General features: G+C 40.7%; 1 protein-coding gene and 1 long non-coding RNA gene across 6 annotated transcripts in view; one reads left to right on the forward strand and one right to left on the reverse strand.

Moving 5' to 3' along the window:
* LOC132533154 (uncharacterized) overlaps positions 1–13507 on the forward strand; it is a 47838-nt gene extending 34331 nt beyond the window's left edge. For 4 of the 5 annotated variants that reach the window (XR_009545062.1, XR_009545060.1, XR_009545063.1 and 1 more), the window contains 3 exons: positions 1816–1876; positions 2461–2518; positions 12815–13507. This is a non-coding gene — a long non-coding RNA (uncharacterized LOC132533154). The remainder of the gene's footprint in view (positions 1–1815; positions 1877–2460; positions 2519–12814) is intronic. The other variant, XR_009545061.1, reaches the window with a different exon arrangement.
* The window catches only part of KCTD1 (potassium channel tetramerization domain containing 1), a 289937-nt gene that overhangs the window by 158882 nt on the left and 109228 nt on the right, over positions 1–21827 (reverse strand). The window lies entirely within an intron of this gene.

The raw sequence follows: 21827 nt of genomic DNA on the forward strand, positions 1-21827 counted from the left end.
GCTCAAATGTCATGGAAGAGAAACACTTCCTACCTCTCTTGCCTTTCTCCCGCCCCCGACAATGCTTTTCTCTTCTAGTCAGGCTGTCAGATTCTTTCTGCAAAGCACTTGGGACTCAAATCAGAGAGGGGGGATGATTTCTTTGCCTTGGTTCTCACAGCAAATGACAACTAAATGGTTACGTTAATTACTGAGGGGGAAGCAGGGGTACAGATTATTCACAAAGAACAAATAATTCCCAACTCATCTTGGGTTATGAAATACCTTCTCTAACTTCATCTTAACCCTCTACTGGTGCAGACCAAGAAATCACAGATTGGAACTTAGTTTTAGACAGAAAGATAGTTTATAAAGTATTCATTTCCTGATAATCAGGAGAAATATTGATACATTGTTTGAAAAACCGAATTGACTAGATCACAGCAGTCAGCTAGCTAAAGGGTCATTCAAACTTGGAGTCAAAGTTATGTACAAACTGAAGTTATGGTGAAAGTCAAAGATCAGTGGGTAAGAACAAACAATCTAAGGGCAGTAAGAACTTTTCTGTGTTAAATATCCCTGGCTTCAAGATTGAGAAGAAACCTACACTGTCAAGTAAAGCAGCTGTCCAACAATATCAGTCAGGCTACACTTACAGGACAGTCAACAGCTGGATTCCTAAACAGGAGAACTAAACACATATGTAAAAAACCCAGGAGGACTTGTCAGAGGTGTGTGTGGGGGGAGTGTTGTTTGCATTACTTTCAGAAGGTGTTTGATTAGCCTCTTCATTGTATAGTTCATACTGGGGAGTGGCACAAAGAAGGCTGTATTCTCAGAATATTAATTTTGTTTTATTTTTCTTTTGTTATTATTTTTATTATCTTTATTGGATAGAGACAACCAGAAACTGAGAGGGAAGGGGGTGATAGAGAGGGAGAGAGACACCTGCAGCACTGCTTCACCACTGACAAAGCTTTTCCTCTGCAGGTGGGGGCTGGGAGCTTGAACCTGGATCCTTGTGCATTGTAGCATGTGCGTTCAATCAGGTGCTCCACCACCTGGTCCGATAATATTAATTTTGTAAGGGCATAGAGAAAAATGTGGAGGAGGAACATTCTAAGAATAAGAATGAGTAAGGGCAAAAATCTCAGGAATGTTGCAAGGAGCAATTTCTAGAACTGACTTCAATCCTATCATCTGTAAATCGCTTTGCTGCCTTCTTTCTCAAACGTTAAGGCATTTTATTATTCCACTAAATCTCATGTTAGGAACAAGCAAAAATGTGCTTTGACTAAAATGAAGACATTTGGAAAAGGGCTTCTCATCATGGGATTGTATAACTCTATTCTATCTGAGGATATCCCAGTCTCACTAGAGTGACAATTTTCTAGTGCTTTCTACAGACACTTCAACACACTCAGGGTATAGCTTCATCACTCTGTGAAGATGCACATACTGAGTTCCATTAGGTCTGTTATTCCCTGAATATGTTTCTGTGACACTTTCATGTTGTCAGTGAAGATTACAATTATTATTATTTTGCCACCAGAGTTCCCCACCCCTAACCCCAGAGATCCATGCCTGTATAAGTCCTCCATTCTCAGAGGATTTTATTTGTTTGTTTATTTATTTATGGGGGTGAGAGAAAGAGGGAGAGCAGTACAGGGTACATACATACATAGGGGGAGGGGGAGGGGGTGAAGGAAGGGGGTGAAGAAGGGTGAAGAAAGAGAGACTGTTTAGCCACTTCTGAAGGGGAGGGGGTGAAGGGTGAGGGGGAGGGGGTGAAGAAAGACAGACTGTTTAGCCACTTCTGAAGTTTCCCTTTTGCAGGTACTCCCTGGCGACCAGGAACTCAAACCTGGGTCTGCATATATAATGTGTCCTCTCCTAGGTGAGTTATTTCCTGTCCACTGAAGAAAAGATCCTTTTTCTTACTAGCTGGAGGATAGCAAATGTAAACTTTTCCATCAATAATACGTTTCAGGTTGCCTCTTTATATTAAGGGCATGGTGCATTTGGTGTAGTAGCCAAGTACAAACAGCTCACTGAGATAGTTGACTCTGTTTGGATATATATAAAATGGTCTTTCATCTGTATCCTTTTTTTTTTTTAAATATTTACCTATTTTCTCTTTTGCTGTCCTTGTTGTTTTATCATTGTTATGGTTATTATTATTGTTATTGAGGTAGTTGTTGTCAGATAAAACAGAGAGAAATGGAGAGAGAAAGGGAAGACAGAGAGAGGGAGAGAAGAATAGACACCTGCAGACCTGCTTCACCACTTGTGAGTCAACCCCCCTACAGGTGGGGAGCTGGAGGCTTGAAGCAGGATGCTTACGCTGGTCCTTGTGCTTCACGCCATGTGCGTTTAACCTGCTGCGCTACCGCCTGACCCCTGTCTGTATCCTTTTTTTTTTAAATTCAACTTCATGCTAGCAGAAAGGTTTTTAATTTATTTTCTTTTTTAAATTTTCAGCTGACACCATAACAGAATGGCACATGAGATTGCTCTGGGTTTGAGAAAATGATTTCAGGTAACTCAAGCAAAGTGAAGTCACAGGCACAGTTCAGATTAGTACATGAGGAAGATGATGCCAAGTTCATTTTTACTGGTTTGGGGCCAGAGTGATCAGCAGAGCTAATGTGTGTCACATTAGGATGACTGTAGTGGTACTGAGGTCCTAATACAACTTGTCAGTGAGCAAGGTCACAGCATTGGGGAGGGTGTTTCTGGCACCGCAGAATGGGATATACTGTGATGTTAACAAGCCCTTTGTGATGGGGCTAAACACTCCAGTTTTCTTCTCTTCAAAATATCTTTCAGTCAGTCACCTAATAATTATTTGTTCAGGAATTGTCCTGTGTAGCTGTAGTCCTTGAGAAACTAAATTGATTAGACTACAGTCAAGGTAAGGTGTCGCCATGCTGGTTGTCTAGAATCAAGTCATTTACAGGAAGGCTGGCATGTTTCTCAGATCAGGTCGAACTAGTTTAGGAGCTGAAACAATACTAGAAAAACTCAAGAAACAAAGATCCTCCTAAAAATGATCAGAGTTTGGAGGACATTATTTTAGAGTGAATACATTACTAAGTTAAGGACTCATGTTGTAAGACAGAAGACATTGTAAATGTACAGTTAGCTGATCATAGATACCAGTAGTCCCAATCCTATTAGACTCAACCCTCCCCTTTGTAATAAATACATTATATTCCTCTGTAATCACTCTGTGATGAAATCCACAGACAACATAACTTTTTTTTTTTGTCTCCAGTGTTTTTGTTGGGGCTCGGTGCCTATACCATGAATCCACTGCTCCTGGAGGCTATTTTTTCCCTTTTGGTGTCCTTGTTGTTGTTGTTACTGTCGTCATTGTTGGACAGGACAGAGAGAAATCTAGAGAGGACGGTAAGACAGAGAGGGGGAGAGAATGACAGACACCTGCAGCCTGCTTCACTGCTTGTGAATCGACACATACCCCCCCCTCCCCAAGTGGGGAGCCCGGGCTCCAATAGGGATCCTTACGTCGGTCCTTGCGCTTTGCCCCATGTGCGCTTAACCCTCTGCGCTACTGCCAGACCCCACAACATGACCTTTTTACACATGTACTTTCAAATATCACTATATTGGGAGTAAAACACAGAGGCAGAAAGAAGCTTGATAGTTGTGGGGAACTTAGAGAAAAGAATACAGAGAGCTAGCATTTGATAAGTATAGTTCCAGTTGTGCTAGATGAAAAGGGCTCTGTAGCCCCACTCCACTAGGGAAAGAGAAAGGCAGGCTGGGAGTATGGATCAACCTGTCAAAGCCCATGTTCAGTGGGAAAGCAATTACAGAAGTCACACCTTCCACCTTCTGCACCCCATAATGACCCTAGGCCCATGCTTCCAGAGGGATAAAGAATAGGAAAGCTATGGGGGACGAGGGGATACAGAGTTCTGGTGGTGGGAACTGTGTGGAGTTTTACCCCTCTTATCCTATGGTTTCTGTCAGTGTTTCCTTTTTATAAATAAAAAAAAAAAGAAAGAAATGAAAATGGCTCTGTAGATGGTTAGTGGTGATGGCAGCACACTTTGGACACAGTGGTAATATTTGGACATGTGCTAGGAGACATAACGCTTTGGTAAGAAGCTGGCTGTCTATGGAATCGCCATTCGTGTGAGTGCTACAAACACAATGTTTCCAGAGTAATGCTGCTGACAAGGGAATTTAGCCAAACAGCGAATGATTCTTAGAAGGTTCAAAACAAAGTAAGGCACAACTGTCTCTCAATATATATGGAATTTTCCTTTTCTGAAAATTTTATATATTTAAAATGTGTTTCTAGCAGAAACAAGGGAGGGTTGGGCTGTGGCACACTGGGTTAAGTGCACTTAATACGAAGTGCAAGGACCCAAGTAAGGATCCTGGTTCGAGCCCCGGACTCCCCACCTGCAGTGGAAGGGAGGTGAAGCAGGTTTGCAGGTGTCTTTGTCTTTCCCTCTCTATTTCCTCTTCTTTCTCAATTTCTCTCTGTCTTACCCGATAAAATGAAGAAGAAAGAGAGAAATAGAAAAAATGGCCCCCAGCATCAGTGGATTCATAGTTTAATCACTGAGCCAAGTTGAGTTTCTAGATAATATAAGCAGGTTTTTTTTAGTTACATATGGACTGTATTTGAAAATCATGGCAGCCAGGAAGATGGTTTAGCAGGTAGAACACTGGACTTGTACACATGAGACTATAGGCCAGATCCCGGACCACACGTGCCAGCTTGGCAGAGTAGAGTGGTGTGTCACTGGTCTGTCTCTCTTCCTCTCTCCCTCTTTCTCTCTCTCTTCCTGTCTCTCTCTCTCTCTCTCTCTCAGTGAAAACTGTTTTTTTAAAGAAGACAACCGTCGGGGGGGCCAGGTGGTGGTGCACCTGGCTAAGCGCACGTACCACTAAGCACAAGAACCTGGTTACCAGCCCCCTCTCCCTGCCTGCAGGAGGGACGCTTTACAAGTGGTAAAACAGGTATGCTGGTGTTTAATGTTCTCTCTTCCTCTCTGTCCCTCATCTCTACATTTCTGTCTGTCCTATCAAGTGTAATAGAAAGAGAGAATAAGAGAGAGAGAGAGCGAGAGAGAGGGAAATGGCCACTGTGAGCAATGGAATCATAGTGCTGGCACCAATCCTCACTAATAATTCTGGTGGCAAAAATTATTATAATTATAAAAATAATAATAAACATAACTGAAAAAAAGAACACTGTGCAGAAAACAGAACAAGTCTCTGTTGACTATTCCCAGTGTTATCTGTCATCTCCTATATCCAGTCCCTACCTACCAAATATCAGGGACTTCCCCTAGTCATTGACACACAAAAAAGAAGTGCCCCTAAATTTCATCTTGTCCCTTTCCCAAGAGCCCATCACAAGTACTGACTCGGGAGTTGGGCAGTGGTGCAGCAGGTTAAGCGCACGTGGTGCAAAGCACAAGGACCCATGTGAGGATCCGGGTTCGAGCCCCCGTCTCCCCACCTGTAGGGGGTCGCTTCAGTGAAGCTGGTCTGCAGGTGTCTGTCTTTCTCTCCCCCTCTCTGTCTTCCCCTCCTCTCTCCATTTCTCTCTGTCTTATCCAACATCAATAACAAACAAGAATAGCCACAATGTTAAACAACAAGGGCAACAAAAGGGAAAAATAAACAAATATTAAAAAAATTAAAAAAACAAGTATTGACTCACACTTTGTGTCCAAGGCCCAGTCATAGTTTCAGTGATAATGTTTCATATTCCTTTCTTATTTCAGTATGTTTCCCTCCTTGGAGCTCTTAAGTCTGGTGACCTTTCAAAGATCACAATTAATAAATAATAAAATAGCTTTTAAAATAATTTTTGACCAACTATATATAAAACACTTGATATCTGTGGAAATGGTTTAAGTCTGTCATGTAATATACTTGTAATTAGTTGTAGTTACTATTAATTAATCAAAAATCCCAAGCTTCAATCCCTCCAGATAGATGGAATTTTGACGTACGATATTTCACTTACTAGTTTTTCATCATCTCACAGCCAGTGGACATGTGAGTCAGGTGTAGTGAAGTTCAAAACTCTTCAGAAAGATTATTTACTCTCTCAGTGATCTCACTGTTGATAAAATGAAGCCAACCTGAATTCTGCAGAGTAATTATGCCAGGTAGCTTCACCACCATCATTTACACATTCCCAGGGTAAAACTGTTTCTCCAGAGCCCTACAAGAAACAAGTTTGGCTAAGGCCAGCACCCTCCAATTACAGTGATACCTTTGCTGTGGAGAAAAATGAACATGTAATTAAATCTTGCAGGTGCAGCCATCTTACTACCTCGAAGTATGGAGGAAACCTGTGAAATCATCCTGAGCAATTTTCTCTAGAGTAATTTGGAAATTAGCCCACTTGGAGACATAAACCCGCAATTTCCTCTGCCATTGTCTTATCATGTTTATCTTGTCTTAAATGCCGAGACTCCTGTTGCAAAAAAAAAAAAAAAAAAGAAAACACACACACACACACACACAAACACGTCTCAACACCAACAACTCAGTAATAGAGTAGAATATTTCAGAAGTTTGAATTCCAGGTCCATTGACTTTCATGGTGGCTTTAAAGACCATAAAAACCAACTGAAAGTACTGCAGGGCATAACTAACCCTGCCAGAAAAGCGTTGCCGAGTTGTGGCAACTCTACTACACGTGTGGACTTGAAATGCTAGAAGCCCTGCCAAAGCCTGCTTTCCTCAGAAACCACATGCTGTGCCTTCTGAAGAACACCATGTACGCGTGAACACCAATGGGGAAACATTGCTTGTTAACAACAAATCCTGCTATCCCTGCACAGAACCTATTTTAACAGTTTTTCAGTGGCAACAGGACGGGTCTGATCACCATACCAGCGTGGAGACAAGTCAGGAATAGTGTGGTCTGTTTTGTTTCTGCAAATCCCTGTCTGTGCAAGGGGGGGGGGGGGGGGGATGGCTTTAAGCCTCAGGCTTGCCACCTGTAAAAGGAAAGTCTTTATTTACAAAAGTGCTTTAGGATCTTCAAAGGGAAGATTCTTGACTATTGTTTAAATATTTGTACTTTCTTTAGGCTGCTGGTCATGCTCCCTAAATTTCTCAGGAAGTTCTGATGCTTAGAAACTTGAGAATGTTGTCTTCCTAGCCTCCTCTCAGCCTTGTCAAAAGTTCCTTCAGCATAGCTGTCTTTGGGTTATTGGAACTCCTGAACAAAGCCAAATATTGAGGCTTATGCCAGCCACTTCATTGATCTCCTCTTTGGTTACTAGCATAGGCACTTTATTATGAGCATAGCTTGCTTTTACTTCATACAAATCTTTCACATACAAATGCAGAAATATGTATGCTGTGTGAGTGGATACTCAGAACTGACCTTCATTTGGACATCATGGCTTCCATGAAGGTTTACTAACATAGTGCAAGGAGGGTCAAGGATGTGTCTCAGTGTTTATTTATATATACTCCACATGTATAAAGTCTTGAGTTTGAGCCTAGGTGGTGCATGTGTGTGTGCGCACAAGTGCACGAGCAAACGTGCACACACATATACATACATAGTAAGTGGACCCATCTTGAACATTCTGTGATTCTGTGCCTACGGTTATCAGCGCAAACCTCACCATCTGTGGTAACTGTGTATGTTGTCCTTTGCGTCATCTGACTATGAATTTCCTGAAATTAGAGATTGTTTTGTTTACTATTCTATCACTTACATAGCCACAGTAGGAATTTATTACATGTTAAATAAGTGACTACACACACTTGTGTGTAGACTTTTATTGAAATATGCATGTTTTTGGGCCATTCTCTTGATTTATTAGTTTTTTCCAAGAATATTATTCCATTTTTTTCATCATCACCCACAAATTTACTATCATTCCTTTTTATATTTTTTATTTGTGATTAATAGTAGGCTACAAGATCACAAGGTTACAATGTACAATTCCACATCCACCACCAAAGTTCTGTATCCCTACTCCCTTACCTCCCAAAGATAACCACTATGGTTCTCACTAGTCTTAGAAACAGTTTCTTTCTTTCTTCCTTCCTTCCTTCCTTCCTTCCTTCCTTCCTTCCTTCCTTCCTTCTTTCTTTCTTTCTTTCTTTCTTTCTTTCTTTCTTTTATTTCCAAGTTTATGTGTATCAGATCTCTAGATTCCACTTATAAATGAAACCATCCAGTAATTATTTTTCATCTCTTTAAGTATTTATCTAAGCATAATCACCTCTAGTTTCATCCATTTTGTCCCAAAGGAAACAATGTCGTCTTTTTTGGTTGCAGAGTAGTATTCCATGGAACATATACCCCGTAACTTCTGTTGATCAGCATTTCAGCTGCTTCCACTCTGGCGATTGTGAATAATTCAGCTACGAGCATAGGGGGTGCATATGTCTCTTTGAATTTGTGCTTGAGTGTCCTTTGGATAAATGCCCAAGAGTCATATCGCTGGTTCATAAGGTAACTCCATTTTTATTTAAGGCCTCTCCACACAATCTTCCAAATGGTCTGCAGTAGTTTGCATTCCCATCAGCAGTGCAGCCGAGTCTCACCTAGGTCTTTGTGTATGGGAACATGTGTGCTAAACTGGGTACACCATTGCCCAGCACCCTAATTTATTAGTTTTTAAGTTTTCAAGAGGCTGTGACTTATTTCAGTTAATTCAGAAATACACACACACAAAGAAGAAGAGGAAGAGGATGAGAAGGAAGAGAAGGGGAGGAGGAGGGAGAAAAAGGAGGAGAAGAAGAAAGAGAAGGAGGAGGAGAAGGAGGAGAAAAAGAGGAAGGTTTCTTATCTAGTCTTTGTATTAATCTTTCCTCTTCCCTAAGAGGAAACTACTGTTTTTGTTGTTGATGATTTTTTCCTTGGTTTTCTTTTGTAGATACAGACAAAGAGGCAGACAATGAAAGAGACCACAGCACAAAAGCTTCCTGCAATGTGGCGGTGGCCATGTGCAAATCTGCCTTGTGCACATGACACAGTAGCACAGCAACCCAATGAGCTGTTTTGCCTTCCTGAGAAAAACCATTGTTAAAACCTTTCCCTTGTAGTTATAAAAATATGTTTAAACTGTTATTACAGATATTTTTTAAAACACAAGGGCTTATATTTTAGATAGCACTACCCTGTTTTTCTTTTTTGCTACCTAGTATATAAAATACTTCATTTGTTTATAAACAGAACATTTATCCAGGCATTCATCTTCTTATTTATTGATATAAAAATGTTTATTATAACTGCTTCAAAAAATCAGCTAAAGGCCAGAAAAATAGTTCATCAGGTAGGGTACAGGCCTTGACATTTGCATAACCCAGATTCCATCCTGGGCACCATGTGCTGTGACACCAACACTGTGGTGTTTCTTCCTTGCTCTGAATGAAAAAGCTTCCTGGAGTGATGAACTTGGGCAAGCATGAGTCCCCAACTCCTCTCTCTCTCCCCCCCACCCTCTCATCAGATCAGAAGACATAAAATGGAAAGTAAACTTTTCTACTGCTCCTGGTGGCTTTTTCATATCCAACAACTTCAAATTACATATTAATTTTAGTACTAGATAGTATCTATCAACTCCTTGATAAGAAAGCTGAAAAATGTAGTGTCTTTACTCTATCTCCTCCTTCCACTTCCTGCCTTTCTTTCTGTAAATACATTTAGTTATTTTAGTGGTTACTCTAATACCCTCAAAGTCCTAAAAATTCTACCTTGTCTTATAAATTTTAGTTAACAGCCACTGGTACTTGGCTAGTACCTTGCAGATCTAAGAACATCTATATTTCCCTGCCCCTCCATGCCTTCTTGCTCTTCTCACCGTCAAAGTTTATATTTATATCTGGACATTAGCACTTTCCATTTTTTCTTGTACAATGCCTCTCTTTTTGATGTCCAAAAGTTGGATGGGACTTCTTGTCTGTTAATAATACCTAAGTTGTTGTTATAGCTGTTATAACTCAGTTCTCTTTTTTGTTGTTTTGATGGGGTCTGAGGAAGTTGTAGAGATAAATACTTAGCCTGCTGTCTTGAACTGGGCTCCTTTGCTTCCTTGGAAGCTGGTTATTTCATGTATACTTATTTGAATTTTTACTTTTTATAATTTTATGGGGAGGGTTAATGGTTTACAGTATAGTTGTTGACACATGGGTACAATATGTGCTATTTTCCCAAGCAGACAGTAAACATATATTTACAAAGAACTTCTTAGGCTATATCTTATTATCATTATTTAACTTGTACTTTGTAAAGTGCAAGTCATGTAATTGGGGTTCAGTCAGGTTTACAGAACTTAACTGAGTCAACTTTAGTTGTGCAGAAATCTAGACTTTATGTCATGAGAATAGCAGGAATCTCCTCACTTTATTTATTCTCTCTCTCTCTCGCCAGCAGAGTTATCACTGATGTTCAGTGCCTGCATAACTCCACTGCTATTTTATTTAGTCATATATATTTTCAATTATTTATAAAATGGAAACACTGACAAAAACCATAGGATAAGAGGGGTATAAATCCACACAATGCCCACCACCAGAACTCCATATCCTATCCCTCCCCTGATAGCTTTCCTATTCTTTATCCCTCTGGGAGTGTGGACCCAGGGTCATTGTGGGATGCAGAAGGTGGAAGGTCTGGCTTCTGTAATTGCTTCCCCGCAGAACATGGATATTGACAGGTTGATCCATATTCCCAGCTTGCCTCTCTCTTTCCCTAGTGGGGTGGGGCTCTGGGGAGGTGGGGCTCTAGGACACCTGCCCAGGGAAGTCCAGTTGTTCACCATATTTTTATTTATTTAGCCATGCAGAAACTGAGAGATAGAGAGAGGAGAGACACTGCAGCACCACTTTACTAGTCATGAAGCTTCCCCCTCCATCTCATAGGTGCGCCCCTGTGCTAACCAGGGGCTTGAATCCTGGTCCTTGTGGATGGTAATGTATGTACTCTACTGAGTGCGCCTCCTCCCAGCTCCTAAAAGACTTTCTTTTATTCAGGATTATACATTACTTTTTTTTTTTTCCCCATTCACAGTTTACCAGTATTAAAGGCAACAGGGAAACTGAGTTCAATTCCAGTGGATGCCTTAGCTTTTCAGTTCATCAAATTACAGGCACACCACTTCCCTGGAGCTCATCCAGTGTAGTTCTTAGTACTGGAGAGCAGAAATGAGGTGCCAATTACTTAAGAACTGCTCATTAGGAATTAAAAAGTAAACATAATTACCACATGCCAATTGCATAGGAAATGAGAATGCTTTTCAACAAAGCCAGGCTTACTTTATATGCCCCATATAGATACCACAGGATCTTTTCTTTCTTTCTTTTTTTTTTTTGAAGAGAATATACTTAATTTTTTTAAAAGAACAATTACTATTTTTTTTTTGTTATTTTTATTGGGTAGGGCAGAGAGAAATTGAGAGGGGAGGGGAAGATAAAGAGGAGAAGAGGAAGAGAGACCCCTGCAAACCTACTTCACTACTTGTGAAGCAACTCCCCTGCAGGTGGGAAGCTGGGGGCTCAAACTAGGATCCTTTAACGCGTCTGCATACTCCATGCTATGTGCACTGAACCTGGTGCGCCACCGCCAGGATCTTTCCTTACCAGTGATTTTTCTCCACCTGAGAGTGAAGACATAAAAAAAGACACAAGCCCCACCCTACTAGGGAAAGAGAGAGGCAGGCTGGGAGTATGGATCAACCAGTCAATGCCCGTTTTCATTGGGGAAGCAGTTACAGAAGCCAGACCTTCCACCTTCTACATCCCTCAATGACCTTGGGTCCATACTCCCAGTGTGATAAAGAAGAGGGGATGGGATATTGAGATCTGGTGGTGGGAATTGTGTGGAGTTGTACTCCTTTTATCCTATGGTTTTGTCAATGTTTCATATATATATATATATATATATATATATATATATATATATATATATATATATATATGGCACAAGCTTAAAATGTAGGAAACTGGGGCCAGGTGATGGTGCATGTGGCTGAGTGCACATGTTACAAAATATAAGAAACATACTACACTGAGAACTCTTCATCTGTTTCACTCCACTGTGTCTTGAGCACCTGGCTGTGTCTACCTCAAGTGCTCTAAACATACTAACTGGATCTTTTTTTATACCTGCCATAGAAAGAAAGTTGATTTTTTGACATTGTTTGCTTTTTCTTGTCATCACAGAAAAAAAAAGATTAAAAGACCTAAATTACTAGGGTGGAATTTAAATTTATAAAAAAGTTTTAGAGTTGAAAATTACTTTAGTGATGAACAAGTCCCTCCTCCACCCATGGGTATAAATAAAGTTCATTATGGATGGGACTACAAAGCCAAAGCCAACCACTTCCCCCACCCCTCAGGTTTATGGCTTCCAGTCTCTACTTATTTTTAATAGTCTTGTTGGCCAAGGCTTTGTCAAGTGTAACTCTTGTAGGGAACCAGAACCTTGTGCATATTTACACTCCCCACCACCTCTAATCCCCAGGGTGTGTACAATTGTGTTATCCTGCATTCTCCCTGATTGGCGATTGTTAGATTTTGTATGATCTTAGGAATGAATTAAGGTAGGATACTGTTTTGCAGATGATTGATTGTAGAGGGAACAAAACGGTGTTAACTGTGGCCTGGGATGTTTGATCTGATTTAGGTAGAAACTGACCTGGGATTTTCCATACTGCTACTTCTAGGAAGCTTGATTTCCTTCCAAAATTTTAGTTATGTTCTCCTTGAAATATAAATTATATATATATTTATATTTATATTTAAATGATGAGACAGAGACCAGAGTGGTGGTTCCATCTTTTATGATGTTCTGTTTGTTTTCATGCAGTGCTCCAGGTTGAACCCAGGCCTCATGTAAGCAAGATATGCTGTATCTCTACCTTGGAGGCACCTCCTGGCCCAGAAAGTTTATGAGAAAGAAAAAAAAAAATCAGGTTAGCTATTAAGCTCCAGTAAAAATACCATAGTCATGGGCCCCTAGGAACATACCCAAAAGAGACTTCCTAGCTTTTTATCCACACTAAAATCTCTATTCCTATCTGCTCTATTCTTACTTTATGGTTTCTGTTCATTAAACATTTTGCCCTGCTTTCAGACACCAAATTGTGGATGCTACTATAACTTCATCCTGAATTCCCTGGGCAGACGACCTCACCAATATGTCCTGTAAACCCATCTCCCCAGAGCCCTGTCCCACTAGGGAAAGAGAGAAATAGGCTGGTGGTATGGATTAACCCACCAATGTCTATGTCCAATACAGAAGCAAATACAGAAACCAGACCTTCCACCTTCTGCACCTCATAAAGAATTTTGGTTCATACTCCCAGAGGGGTAAATGTTAGGGGAAGATGACCAGAGGGTTCTGAATTACAATTCCATCTGGAGAGGGGAGAAAAAAAAAGGGGGGGGGAATGACACTCACAAGTAGTAGGTGTGACTTAGAAAGGAAGAGAAGATAGAACCATAGAAAATGGAGATATATATATATATATATATATTCAACCCATGTCTGTGATCTTGGGAGAAATATTACAGTTTCCAGTGGAGGGATGAGGACACAGAACTCTGGTGGTGGGAAAGGTGTGGAATTATACCTCTGCTTTCTCGTAATTTTGTAAATCAATATTAAATCACAAATGAACAAGACAAAATTTCCCACGTAAAAGCCAATTTTTTTTTTCTTCTCCAGGGTCATTGCTGGGACTTGGTGCCTGCAGTACAAATCCACTGCTCCTGGAAGCCATTTTTCCCATTTTGTTGTCCTTGTTGTTATTATTGCCATTGCTGTTGTTGTTGTTGTGGTTGGGTAAGATAGAGAGAAATCGAGAGAGGAGGGAAAGAAAGACAGACACCTGCAGATATGCTTTACTGCTTGTGAAGCGACCCTCCTGCAGGTGGGGAGCCGGGGTTTCGAACCGGGATCCTTGCGCCAGTCCTTGCACTGTGCCATGTATGCTTAACCTGCTGCACTATCGTTAGGCCCCCAAACCAGTTTTTTTTTAATCATCAAAATTATATTCAGTGATGAAGAAATAGCCCAAAATAACCAAACCAGAGTATAAGAACAATAAGTAGGCAGGCACCTATGTGCTTTGTTACTGACTATGAAGTGCTTTGCTACTATGAAGCAATGTCCTTGGCTGAGCACCCTATCTTGGAGCTTAGTTCTCCTACTGGGAAATTACCTTGTGTATCCTTTGAGTCATTGAAGGAGTGTAGATCAATGGAAAAAACATGAATTGTTGCTGTATTTGTCTCCTTTCTATCTACCCAATTACCTGGAGAAATTAGCCAAATGTCTGGTTTTTACTGAGCTCTTTGATGAAGAGAAATTCCATCTATAGTAGACCAGAATCAATCGGTCTTGTCAGCATATAAGATATAGTTATTTGTTTAGTCAACAACTTGTTTGGCTTTATATGTTTACTCTTTTTTTCAGCCACCAGGTTCCATATGCTACCATGATGCCAACCGGACTTCCCTGGGCAGACGACCCCACCAATGTGTTCTGGAGCTCTGCTTCCCCAGAGCCCCACTCCACTAGGGAAAGAGAGAGACAGACTGGGAGTATGGTTTGACCTGCCAATACCCATGTTCAGCGGGGAAGCAATTATAGAAGCCAGACCTTCAACCTTCTGCACCCCATAATGACCCATACTCCCAGAGGGATAAAGAATAGGAAAGCTATCAGGGGAGGGGATGGGATATGGAGTTCTAGTGGTGGGAATTGTGTGGAGTTGTACCTCTTTTATCCTATGGTTTTGTCAGTGTTTCCTTTTTATAAATAAAAATAATAAAAATAAAAGGATATAGTTATTTGTAAATAGCATTAAATGATACAAATCATGGCAGGTCTTATATGGTACAATAAATCCTAACCATGGGATTTTCAAAGTAAACCAAGTTCCCTAATTACTTGCTTACAGTAATAACTATATATTGCCTTCTTAAACTCTAAGACAACAAGAAACCTTCCTCATACTCTATAAAACCTGTATTTCTTCCAGTCCTGGAACCTCTGGGGCTTTGATCATTTTCCTTCATGCTTCTCTTGTATCTATACCATTTGATACTTCATCTCCTGATCTCAAGCAAATTAAGGCAACCAGTGCCACCTTGACATGTTTCACTTTGGACAGTGTTCAGAGATGTCAGGCCTAGGATGTCAACCCTTCAGCTCCATCACTCCGGTCAGACCTTTCCCAGCTCATAGGACTTTTAATTCCATTTCAAGTGGTGCACTTCCTAACAAAGTCACAGAACCTAGACACAGACCAGGGACCAAGAGATAAGGCACATGAGCACATGTATCCATAAGTTAGGGGGAAATATATCTTACAGTAAAGTTGTGCAGTGGTCTACAGTGACTCAAAAAAGTGCAGCAAGCAAGTAGAAAGACCTAAAAAAAACACCATAAGGAGTCGGGTGGTAGCGCAACAGGTTAAGTGCACATAGCGTGAAGCACAAGGACCAGTGTAAGGGTCCTGGTTGTAGCCCCTGGCTCCCCACCTGCAGGGGAGTTGCTTCACAGGTGGTGAAGCAGGTCTGCAGGTGTCTATCTTTCTCTCCTCCCTCTGTCTTTCCCTCCTCTCTCCATTTATCTCTGTCCTATTCAACAACAACGGCATCAATAATAACAACAAGGGCAACAAAAGGTAATAAATAAATAAATATTTAAAAAAGACACCATAAAGTATTTAATAAGATATCTTCTAATTAGACTTAGATGCCCTCCTCACCTACTTCCTATTTCACTTCCTCAATCAATCAAACTCTAACCCTGTCAGATAAAGGAATACAAAAGCTGGATAAGGGCAAGAGACCAGCATACTTTAATGATGGCCCTTTTTGTCATTATCAGACCACCCCATCATCTGGGACCCTAGTCAGGGAATCCTGGAATTCCCACATAGACATGATGAACCTAGACCTCTAACAGATTTCTCTCTCCACCATTACTGGTCATCTCCACCAGGAACAACATCATAAACCCTCTTGTGGGCCTCTATAGGACTTTGCCCTCAATCTAAAACAACAGTGGTGGAAATTGCCCCTTTCTCTGAAGGGAGAGTGGGTCAACATACTCTGCTACTTGAGGAAGATGGGTCCTGAAATGAATGCAGCCTAGAATGTTCCCAGCTATGACCACGGACTGTGAACTCAGACTAACAGGGGTGCGGAGGTTATACAGGCTCCTATGCTAAATACGAATAGACATAGACTCTAGGTCAGATCAGTAGTCTTTACAGTTAACAGTATTTATATACTTTTCCCATATTAGGGAGCTAATTTCTTCCCTGATCCAGATTTCTGGTCCTATTCCCAACCCTGATACTATCTTTCCAGACAATACTTTTAGACCACTTGCATGTTATCTGTGGGGTTAAGGTAAAAATTAGTAAAGTCATGGGTCCCTTAGAATATACCTAAAATAGACTTTCTATCATCTCCCAACATAAAACCCCCAAATCTCATCTGCTGTATTCTTGTCTTTAGATTCTTGATTATTAAACAGTTTGTTCTGCTTTATATCTTAATGCTTTTCAGCTACCAAGTTGCAGATGCTACCATGACACCAACCTGACTTCCTGGGTAGACAACCCCACCAATGTGTCTTGGAACCCCACCTCTTCAGAGACCTACCCCAGTTGGGAAAGATAAAAACAGGCTAGGAGTATGGATCAATCTGTCAACATCCATGTCCAGTATAGAAGCAGCTAGAGAAGCCAGACCACCCACCTTCTGCACCCCATAAAAATCTTTGATCCAGACTCCCAGAGGGATAAAGAATAGGAAAGTTTCCAATGTAGGGGAGGGGATATGGAACTCTGGTGGTGGGAACTGTATGGAATTGTACCCCTTTTATCCCACAATCTTGTCAATCATTATTAAATCACTAGTAAAATGAAAATAATTTAAAAAAATCCATCCATAGTATGACTTTCCATACTTATGAGTTCAGGCTCCACCTTCTAATACCAAATTAGTGAGTTGCAAGAGAGATGATTCATAAGTCAACAAAGGTCTATGGATCATCAACCATCTGCCAAGCCCTCTTCTAGACTGGGATTAAACAGCCAGGAGGCAAGTAAATGCTCCTTCTTGTGTTGAAGTGTGGGAGACAGGAATCACATGAATTTATAATTATAAAGGTGTACTGTGATTGGAGAGGAAAAAGAAGGCAGGTTTGGCAAATATGTATATGCAGCTATGAGCAAAAGAGGTGCTGTGGGGTGAGCGGGGTTTGCTGCTCCTTAGGGAGGAATTCAGGATGCCCCCTGACCAGGCCTGGGTGAATGTGATTCTCAGTGAACCTGGCACCTTAGTCATTTAACCAGATCAACATCACAGGACAAACTGATAACTTGTCCTGCAGGACTAGCAGCAGCTAGGAACAGGTCTTTATTTTTTGTACTTGAGAATGTGATTCATTACTACTGTTATTACCGTAAGTGTTGCTATTATTGCTGTGGGCTTTGGCAATGAAGTTCTCTTTGTTTCCTTATCTGATTCTAAAAGAGGCCACTAAAACTCATAGCTCAGAGGACATTTGGGAGGCAGTACAGTAGAAAGATATAGAATAGAGGTTAGAGAATTATGTTCCCACAAGCAAAGTTTATTTTACACAGCCTTGGGCTAGGGAGAGTGGTTTTAATAACATATTTAAATGGTTTGGTGTGGAATTAAGAGAATACTTTGTGGCATTTGCAAAAGCGTATGAAATTTGAACTTTAGTGTTCATATATAATATATTATTGGAACACAACCATGTTCATGTGTTTTTTACTGCTGTTGTCATTTGGAATTTGACCTACCTATTTTCTAAAGAGAGCAGAAATAATGAATCTGAGGAGAGAAGGGAAAATACCAAAGTATCAAAACTTCAGTGCGGTGGGGGCTGGACTTGAACTTGGGTTGTGTGCATGACTAAGCAGGTGTACTAAGCAGATGAGCCATGCTCATTTCTTCTTCTCCTTCTCTTCCTCCTCCTCCTTCTTCTTCCTTTTTTAATATAGAGATGGAGAAGGCAGAAAGAGAGAGAGAGAGAGAGAGAGAGACAGAGAGAGAGAGAGAGAGAGAGAGAGAGAGACTACAGCACTGAAGATCCCTTCAATGTTGTAGGGGCAAGACTTGAATCTGGGTCATTCATGTGACCAAGCAGCATACTATCCAAGTGAGATATTTTGCTGGCCCATGCTCACTTTCCAGGTAGTATCTCTGGTTACTTACTTTTTAAAAAAATTTCTTTAGTGGGGAGTTAATGTTTTACATTCGACAGTAAATACAATAGTTTGTACATGCATAACATTTCTCAGTTTTCCATATCACAATACAACCCCTTCTGGTTACTTTTGTGCTACAATTGCAAGAGTTGATTAGATGTAATGAGACTGTATGACCCCCCCACACACACACATATACACACAAAACAAGAAAAGCTCTGACTAATTAGAGCCTGCTTATCCCTGTGAAGAGTATGTATTTAGCAAGGTGGCTATCCCGTGCATGTGCTGAAAAGAGAACACAGGCATGAGAAAGAATTAAATAATTCTCTCTATATGGAATGTCTGTGGTAAAACAAATTCAATTTACACGCAATGACTTGACTTCTCTAGCTATTCCACTAGGAATTAAGCTTTATAAAGACAGCCCTTTCTTTGCTACTGTATCCACATACAATTATGCACTTTACATTTTAAAAAGAAATTTCTTTTTAAATTATTATTTATTTATTCCCTTTTGTTGTCCTTGTTGTTTTTATTGTTGTAGTTATTACTGTTGTCATTGCTGTCATCGTTGTTGGATAGGACAGAGAGAAATGGAGAGAAGAGGGGGAGACAGACAGAGGGAGAGAAAGACATACACCTGCAGACCTGCTTCACTACCTGTGAAGCGACTCCCTTGCAGGTGGGGAGCCAGGAGCTTGAACTGGGATCCTTATGCTGGTCCTTGGGCTTTGCGCCACGTGCGCTTAACCCGCTGCACTACCGCCTAACTCCCTATGCGCTTCTTTTTTTTAAAAAAAACTTATATCTATTTATTTATTTATTTTCCCTTTTCATTGCCCTTGTTGTTTTTTATTGTTGTAGTTATTATTGTTGTTGTTATTGATGTCATCATTGCTGGGTAGGACAGAGAGAAATAGAGAGAGGAGAGGAAGATAGAGGGGGGAGAGAGATAGACACCTGCAGACCTGCTTCACCATTTGTGAAGCGACTCCCCTGCAGGTGGGGAGCTGGGGGGCTCGAACCGGGATCCTTAATGCTGGTCCTTGCACTTTGCACCACAATTATGCACTTCTTAATGGTTTTTCACTAAATGATAAGCTGCATATATACTGTGGTTCCCATGGGTCATGGTATATAGCCTAGGTTATACCAGGCTATGCCACCTATGCTTGTGTAAGTGTGCTCTCTAACGTTTACACAACAAACTCTGAACACCCCATTTCAGAACATATTCATGTCCTTAAGCCCAGCCTCACTAGATCTGTACCACTATGAGCAGTTAATCAACTAATCATAAATTTCCCCCCAGTCATCAAGAGCCTATCCTTTATTGAGTTCCCATGAGTCAACAAACCCACAGAACCCAAAAAGAAAAATGTATCAACAAGCATTTCTCAGAAACAGAAACTGAAAATGGTTTTTATTCCCATGAAAAGACAATAAAGATTCTTTTTTTGATTTTATTTATTTATTAATGAGAAAGGTAAGAAGAGAGAGAGAAAGAACCAGACATCACTCTGGTACATATACTGCTGGGGACTGAACTCAGGACCTCATGCTTGAGAATCTAGTGCCTTAGTCACTGCGCCACCTCCTGGACCACAACAATCAAGATTCTTTTAATTTCATTCTTTTACTTAAAATAAATAATTGTCACCAGGGTTATTGCTGGGGCATGGTGTCTGCATAACAAATTGACAAATCTACCACTCCTAATGGTCATTTCCCCCCTTCTATTCTCTCTTTCCTTTTTGCCTTCTCCCTTTTTTATTAGTTAGGACAGAGAGAAATTGAGAGGGCAGAGGGAGGAGAGAGAGAGAGAGAGAGACCTGCAGACCTGCTTTCCCACTTGTGAAGCTTACTCCTGCAAGTGGGAAGTGGCAGTTTGAACCTCGATCTTTGTACATAGTAAAGTGTACACACAACCAGATGTGCCACAGCCCAGCCCCCAACATTTAGGGTTCTAAAGTAAGACACACTCATTAAACTAAATGAGACACTATTTCCCCCACCTCTCAGCAAATGATGACGTATCGTACTAGTGAAATTGTAAACTGGCAAAACTTTCTAGGGATTCAAATTTGATAAAACCTAATGAAAATTCAAAATGTATGTACTCTTTAGCCTAGTGGTTTGAATTTTAGAAATATATCCTGTAGACATAGTTACACTCCAAATGTTATAATTGCAAAATTACTTGTGGCAGCCTTGTTTACCTCTCCCTAAAAACATTTGAAAGAAGTTGAATGTCCATCAATAGGAGAAATAAATCAATGTGCGGCCTAAAAAGTACCAAACAATCCTAGAAGAGGTTGTGAGTGCTTTTCAACTACCAAGATGGGAAGGCTGTCTAAAATTTGTGAAGTGAAAAAGGTATAAAGAGCATGTAAGAATGATGTTTTTTTCTAAGAATAAAATACTATCGGTAGGGAGTCCTTTCTTAGATTATCTTTAGAAAAATACAGCTGAGGACTTCTGGAGGCATGGCTATGGACTAACAGTAAAGCCACTTTCACTCTCTCTGGTCAACTAGGAAAAGCAACAAAAACCACCTGAAAGGAAAGGTCTCACCCGAGTAATGAAGCTGAAGGGTTGTCATTCCACACGTGTAGTCTCTGGACACAGTCTGAAGTGAAGCATGTTGAGGTGGCAATCGTTGTGTTGATTAGGTTGTGATCGGCACATGCAATATTATTTGATATGGATTGGGAGAGGCATACGGGAAAGTGGGCCCTATCCAATGAATGGTTCCAGGACTGGGGGAAGTAGAGGCTCTATAGTGGAGATGTGAGGTTCCTGCTGTCTTAGAGTTCAAAAAGACAATCGATAGTTAATGTTATCATCACATTATTTGGTAATTGGGTTAACTCTGAAAAGTCCTTTTGTTAGGGTTTGCTGTACGGTACCCAGTATCTTGTATATAGCTGTGCTATTGGTTGCTTCTGATCTACTTGGTCTAGGCTTTTGAGAGAGTCTGCATATCAATTACACTGCATATATTGAGAAAAGATTCAGTTTGTGTTTTGAAAAACTTCGAGACATACAATCAATTTTCCCCCTCTCGTATTAATTAACTAGTGATGTATATGACTACATTTTACTAGCAGTGTACATAAACACCATTCCCACCACCAAAAGACTGTGTCCCATCCCTCCCACCCACTCCCACCCCCCACTGGCCCAGGAAGCTGCATGTCTACCCCTCACCTCAGGGTTATTACTTTGGTGCCCTACTTACAATTTAGTCAGGTCCTGCTTTTAGTTTCCCTTTCAGATCTTCTTCCTCAACTTCTGTTGATGAGTGGGATCATCCCATACTCATCTTTATCTTTCTGACTTATCTCACTTAACATAATACCTTCTAGCTCCATCCAAGATGGGTCAGAGAAGGTGGGTTCATTGTTCTTGATAGCTGCATAGTATTCCATTGTGTATATATACCACAGCTTTCTCAGCCACTCATCTGTTGCTGGGCACCTGGCTTGCTTCCAGGTTTTAGCTATTATGAATTGTGCTGCTGTGAATATAGGAGTGCACACCTCTTTTTGGTTGGGTGTTATGGAGTCCTTGGGGTATAACCCCAGGAGAGGAATTACTGGATCATATGGAAGG

This window comes from Erinaceus europaeus, chromosome 15, assembly GCF_950295315.1.
Source record: "Erinaceus europaeus chromosome 15, mEriEur2.1, whole genome shotgun sequence".
Classification (NCBI taxonomy): domain Eukaryota; kingdom Metazoa; phylum Chordata; class Mammalia; order Eulipotyphla; family Erinaceidae; genus Erinaceus; species Erinaceus europaeus.